Genomic DNA, 7358 nt, shown 5'->3' on the forward strand with positions numbered 1-7358 from the left:
CGTGGCCAAATCCTTGAAGATTCTCGACTGTTGCATCCAAGCTCTCTCATGGCAGTTTGATGATTCTTAGATCTGGAGCGTAATCGAGCTGAAGTACCTATTCCAATCATCTTCCTAAGCATTAACCTGCATCTGTTTCACACTTTGGAGCATTGAAATCACCGAATCAAGACCTGCATCATCCAAAAGGTTAGAACTCGACCGAGCTAATTCTCAAAACTATGATATGGCTTTGATAGATCTCCTATTGTATAGCATGCTGCAACTTGAATCATGAATTTTCATTGAGATTTGAGGAAGATATGTGAATTTGAAGTTTCATACATGAACATGTTTTGCTTCGATTCTTTTTAATCATGAGGAATTAGGCTTAATTATTTATGGATCCATGATGTACATTGAACAAGGATTCTATTGATATAAAGTTTGTATGATTTGGTTAAAATTTGTTCATGTTGGAATTTGGTCAAGAACACGCGTATGAATGCTTAAAATTTTCCAAGATTGGCTTTTAGATCCGTATTCGTGTTACTGTTCATACCGGATGATGTTTGCGCGCGCTTATGTTCAAATAAGGACCAGCTTCGATTCCTAGTGGCACCATTTCATTTTTTGGCCTTTGGACATTTATTTCACCATGACTCCATAATTCACCATGCCTTATTTCACTTTTTTTATTTTTCTTCCATGATTAAAAATCAATAACTCACTCCATTCTAATCCAAATTTGATGCAATTTTTTGTGCCATTCTCCTTGTGATGTGCTGGATTTTATGAACATTTTTAATAAAATTGTGCATGTGTAGAAAAAATATTTGGCTAGGGTTTGTTTGAATGTGTCCTTTTGTGCACCATGCTCACTCTTTTGCTCATAAAATCTTGATGCCTGATAAGAAATTCTTGAAATTTTGCATGCATGTTCTGGACTCATTCTTGGTCATTTTGATATGTGGTTTGTAATTTCTGAGTTCCTGGATTGAGAGTTATGACATGATCTTTATAGGTGTTACATTTTATGCCATGCCATGCTTTGTGCATCTTCTTGATTTTATTTTCCATGCTTGTTGAACTTGAATTGAGCTGGACTTTTGCATGAGAATACTAGTGAATGTTGAGAAAACTTGTGAATTTTTCTGGAATTTTTGAATCCATTTCCTATTTGATTGGGATTTTATTTGCTGTTTAGTCATTTGTTGACTTTTTGTGATACATGTTCCCATTTGATTTGTGAAATTCTGGTTATTAATTGGATGGATGTGAAATTTGGCATGAGTATTGTAGACATATAGAAGTGCATCATGGTTTTAATCCCATTCATTTCTCATGTTTTGTCTCTGTTTTATGATTGGTTGAAGTGAATGCGTGTTTTGATGCCTTGTATTGACTTGTTTAAACTTGTCTGAACTTTTTGAATTTCATTGACTTGCTTCCCTTGGTCCAAATGAGCTGAAATTTGGTATGATTGACATGTTATGAATTCTGTTTGATCATGAATGTTTTGAGGATTTTTTGAAATGTTTTGGTATTGATTTGATTGTGATCATTCTGTTTGGTCCTTTGAGGTTCTAGATGGCATGTTTTGTGCTTTTTCCTTCATGAAATGATAATGATGAATGATATGAAGATGAAACCAATTGGATTCTATTCTTGTTTGATAAATCTTGATTTTGGATAATTTTCACTTGCTGTTTTGAATTTTTCACCTCCTTTTGACCCTAGGCTTGTCCTAGTGGTCTTACTTCTCATGTTTGAATTTGACTTTTCAGGTTAAGAAGTAAATGCTTTAAGGGGATTAATGCAAGTTGATTGAGTTTGGTTGATTGTGATGGACTAACTTGTTTTATTTTGTAGGATTCTTAGCTCACTTGCCTTGAGCTTGTGCTTTGCACAGGTGATTGATTGTGTGTCTGTTGGTTCTTATGCTGTTTGTTTTGACTTTGTGACTTGAATACTGATTATATTTGATTGATTTCAGGTACCATAGTTGCTTTAGTTCTTTGAGAACTTGCTATTGCTTTGCTTTGCTTAAGCATTGAGGTAGAATATCTTGTCTCCATGTAGTCTGGAAGACCTGGCTTGTTACCTGGCCAGGCAACTGTCTGAAGTCCTCCTTAAGAGGCAATGTTTGTGATTGTTTACTTTGTCCCCAAGCAGGAAAAGACCTCATATGAGGCAATTGGTAGACAAAAGAGATATGTAGCCTATCTCCTACTATTCTGTGAGTCACTCACCTTGCTCACACCACATGTGTTGATGCATAGTGAGTAAAAACCCAAGATCAGTTGAGTCAGTGTCATAAGTGTAGAAGGGTTCCCACTTTCTGGACCCACACTTCATTTGTCTGAAGCTCTCCCTGACCAGGGATAAGAGCTGTGAAGTCTAATCTTCACTCACCTTTCATCTGGCTTCACCTTGACTCTCAATGTCAAGGTTAAGAGCTAACATTACCCTTCCAGTTGGCTTGCTCTTGCAGCCTCACCTTTTGTTTGAGCCCCACTTGATGTGAAGATAGTGTGTGTTATCTGTAATTGTTTGCTTTGTTGTTTGTGCTGATTAAGATAGGCTTGCTCCATGTGCAAGTTAGGTAGCAACCTTGACTTAGGGATGATTTTGCATGATAACATCTAGGCTCGAGTTAGTCTCCCTAGTTGTGTCTCCCTCTGTTATCTGGTTAGGCTAGCCTTGTGTCCCTTCGTAGGGGAACTACGTCGCCCTGATCCTCATACCAGATGAGGTACGTAGGCAGGAGATGAGCAGATCTCTCCGGGCGCCCTTTTGTTTTGTCTTTGTGTGTGTTAGGAGATGGATGTAAGCCCAGCGATTGGCATTCCGTATCCTCTTGTTGTGTGCTTGGGGTTCGGTATAAGTCCATCAAGTGGCATCTGGTTTCCAGTGTGCGTGTGTTCGGTTCGGAAGCAGATATAAGTCCAGCGATTGGCATTCGGGTTCCAGGTTTGCCTGTTTGTGTGGAGTTTGACGTAAGCCCAGCGATTGGCAGTCAATTTCCTGTGTTTTTTTGTCTTGCGTGCGTGAGCCGAGCTACGGATGCTCTGATTCTTCTTAGTCCAAGAAGATACGTATGCATAGGATGCGACATCCTAGCGAGCATGTGTTTTTCCCAGTCCGAACTACTTCGACTCTGATGTCTATGCTTGATAGACTAAGTAGGCCCAGGATGCGATATCCTGCCGAGTCAGTCTTGTTTGTTTTCTTGTGTCTCTTTCAGCCAGTGTGTTTGTTTATGAGCAGTGTTTTAGCAACCATTTTCCTTCCTTTTGTGCGTGGATCCCGTCGAGTACGACAGATGCGTAGGGGTGCTAATACCTTCCCTTCGCATAACCGACTCCTGATCCCATTCTCTTTGGTCGCAAGACCATGCTTTTTCCAGGTTTACTTCGAGCGTTTCCTTTCCCTATTTTGGGATAAATAACGCACGGTGGCGGCTCTGTTGTTCTTGTTTCCCGCCGGTTTTTTCGCGTAATGCGACAGCTGGCGACTCCACTGGGGATCTAATGAGAAGTTGACCTGTGCTGGTCCATCTTCCCTAAGCGAGTCTCTCCTAGCGTTCTCTAGGTTAGGGCTTTGGTTGCTTTTTGCTGTGTTATTGATTGCATTCATTGTTTATTGTTTGCATTTATTGTTCGCATTAATGTTTGCATTCATTCATATTCATCTGCTGTGCTGGCTGTGTTTCTCTGTTTGGGGGTGGGAGTTACTCGAGGTAAAAGGCCCAATACCCAGGCTATGAGTGAAATCTAGGAAACCTAGGAATAGAGTGATTCATGGGAAGCGGGTGGTATGCGCCACTTAGCGGAACATTGATATCACGAGCAGTTCAGACCCTGGTGGGATATTATCGTTACATACTTCGGGTGTGTATATGATGATATTCTGCGAAAGGTTATTTATGCTGCGTTTCTTTCGACCTTACCCTGGCCTAGATGACACCCGTGAGTGGGGAGGGAATGATCATTTTAACAGGTACAGTTGGTGACCAGTTGGTGACTTGTGGTCCTGTTGGTGACTCGGTATTCTCAGATTGGGTTCAGATGACAGTTTATCAGTTGACTTTGGGTTTCAGATGAATTGTTGTTCAGAGTTCGAGCCGAAGCTTCGATCTTGTGTTCCGAGAAGCACAGCCTGCCAGTCTTGTCTGCATCATCTGCATCATAGCATGTTTATTTTCAAAAGAAACGCAATAAAAAAAATTTGAAAAGGAAAAAAAAGAAAAAAAACTAATCTCTGCATGCATATCATTTCTCAGGTACATTCCAGAGTCTGTTCACTGATAGAGATGGCAACAGTCCCAGAGTCGAAGCGGAAGACTTGTTCCTACAGCTTTCACCATGAGCCTTTGACATCGCTGATAGAGTTAAGCAACCTGGTGACCAGTGATCATTTGAAGGGGTTTGTGGATCAGTATGGGGATATGCTGACATTGTTGAAGATGGTAGTCGATCCAGTGCCGTTGCAGACTCTTCTTCAGTTCTATGACCCAGAGCTTCGTTGCTTCACCTTTCAGGATTATCAGTTGGCGCCTACTCTCGAGGAGTACTCCATTATGTTGAGTGTCCCGATTCAGCATCAGGTTCCTTTCTTGGACGTACCGAAGGAAGTTGATTTCAGAGTTGTTGTCGGAGCTCTCCGTTTGGGTATCAAAGAAGTCAGTGATGGTTGGAAGACCAGTGGGGATGTTGTGGGTCTACCATTGAAGTTTCTGCTAAGAGTTGCCAGAGGAGAAACAGATAAGGGGAATTGGGAAGCTTTTCATGCTCAGCTTGCTGTTATGATCTATGGGATCGTCCTGTTTCCGAGTATGCCCAATTTTGTTGATTATGCTGCGGTCAGTATCTTCATTGGAGGGAATTCGGTTCCTACTTTGTTAGCTGACACTTACTATGCTATTCACAGTAGGCATGGTAAGGGTGGAGCTATCAGGTGCTGTCTCCCACTGTTGCTCAGATGGTTCATGTCTCTCCTGCCAGTCAGCGGACCGTTTGTTGATGCTCAGAGCACTTATAGGTGGACTCAGAGGGTGATGTCTCTCACTTCATATGACATCAGATGGAAGTCTTACCGGATGGACGTGCGAGATGTTATTGTGAGTTGTGGGGAATTCCGGAACGTGCCACTTGTGGGGACTAAGGGTTGCATCAATTACAACCCAGTTCTTTCTCTTTGCCAGTTAGGGTTCGTGATGAGTGGAAGGCCACTTGAAGCTGAGATAGCTGAAAGTGTGTATTTCGAGAAGCGCAGCGACCCTGTCAGATTGGAGCAGATTGGGAGAGCTTGGAGGTCTATTGGTGTTAAGGATGGAGCTGTCTTAGGGAAGAAGTTTGCCATTGCTATGCCTGATTACACTGATTGGGTAAAGAAGAGAGTGGAAACTTTGTTGTTGCCCTATGATAGGATGAATCCGTTGCAAGTGCAACCACCCTTGATTATTGCTGAGAGTGTACCTGCTGAGCAGTACAAGCAAGCTTTGATGGAGAATCGCCGTCTAAAGGAGAAAGAGCAAGATGCCCAGATGGAGTTGTATCAAGCCAAAGCTGATAGGTTGAACCTGACTCATCAACTCAGGGATGCCCAGAGTGCAGATGTTGGTGGAGTGAGGAGCAAAAAGAGATCTTATTCAGAGATGGAGAATTTGTTGGATGCAGAACACAGAGGGTGTTTGAGATTGCAGAGAGTTGAGGCCAGTTATCTGAAGAAGATCAGAGAATTGGAGAAGCAACTCAGAGACAAGGATATCCAGTTGAAGAAGGAAGTCGACCAGAGACTTGCATCAGAGGACCGACTTGGGTCAGAAGTTGTCAAGCTTAGAAGACAGCTGAAGGAGAAGATCACTCCATTGCCAGAATGTTCAGAGTGTGAACTGTTGATAGACCAGTGTCACTACTTGAAGACGCTCATTCCTGGAAGCCGCTTGTTTTAGCTTGTATTTTCTGATGTTTATGTTGAGAATCACCCCCAGGCCTGTTGGGTGGGATTCATTTGTTGTACTTTATTGGATATTCGGATCTGTGTTGTATGATCATGTTGCTCATTTATAGATGAGATTGTTGTTTCACTCTGTACTCGGTGCTCTTTTGTATGATGTTTCTGTATCTCCTGTGTTGGTCTTGTTGCAGGTTGTCATCTTTCGAAGATGGATCAGGCTCTTTGAATGCCTGAGAAATGAACATTTCATGTGCATCATATGCATTAGCATCATACTCATACTCATATCATATTGCATAACAGGTGTTCTAGTTCGGACTTCTCACTCTGGTTCCTGTGTCAGGCAGGATAGCTGATCAGAGACCGCATCGGTATTCTACCAGACTCAATCAATAGCGAAGCATGGATCAGGTTCAGAATGAATTAGCTGAGATGAGGGCGAACATGGCCCAGTTCATGACGATGATGCAAGGGGTTGCTCAAGGTCATGAGGAGCTCCGAGCTTTGGTTCAGAGACAAGAGACGGTTATTCAGGCGTCTAACCGTGGTTCACCTGCTGGTATTCCTGTGCCTGAGAATATCAATGTTGCTGCTGCTCCCGTTCATGACTATGCTGTGGGAGATGAACTCAGGGGTATAAGAATCAATGGACAGCCTCTTGCTGCAGAGACTGTCAATGTTAGGGCCACCCGGGCTCCGGTCCGTCATCCAGCTCCGATTGTCGACAGACAAGAGGACATGTTCACATTGCTGAGTGAAGATGAGGATGCTGTCAGAGTTGAGGATAGGGATCGTAAGGTCGACGCCCTGGCTGAGAAGATTCGTGCTATGGAGTGTCAAAACTCTCTTGGTTTTGACGTGACTAATTTGGGGTTGGTGGAAGGCCTGAGAATTCCCCACAAGTTCAAAGCACCCACTTTCGACAAGTACAATGGTACTTCTTGCCCTCGCACTCACGTGCAGGCATATTATCGGAAAATCTCTGCGTATACAGACGATGAGAAGATGTGGATGTACTTCTTCCAAGATAGTCTATCTGGGGCTTCTTTGGATTGGTACATGGAGCTCAAGAGAGATTCGATCCGATGCTGGAGGGATCTGGGAGAAGCTTTCCTCAGACAATACAAGTACAACATGGATATGGCACCGAGCCGGACTCAGCTGCAGAGTCTGTGCCAGAAAAACAACGAAAGCTTCAAAGAGTACGCCCACAGGTGGCGTGAACTTGCTGCCAGAGTTCAACCCCCTATGCTGGAAAGGGAGTTGACAGACATGTTCATTGGCACACTTCAGGGAGTGTTTATGGACCGAATGGGGAGTTGCCCATTTGGAAGCTTTTCTGATGTGGTCATTTGTGGTGAAAGGACTGAGAGTTTGACCAAGGCCGGAAAGATCAACGATGCTGGTTCCTCTTCATC

The sequence above is a fragment of the Lathyrus oleraceus genome, chromosome 1 (genome assembly GCF_024323335.1).
Source record: "Lathyrus oleraceus cultivar Zhongwan6 chromosome 1, CAAS_Psat_ZW6_1.0, whole genome shotgun sequence".
NCBI lineage: Eukaryota > Viridiplantae > Streptophyta > Magnoliopsida > Fabales > Fabaceae > Lathyrus > Lathyrus oleraceus.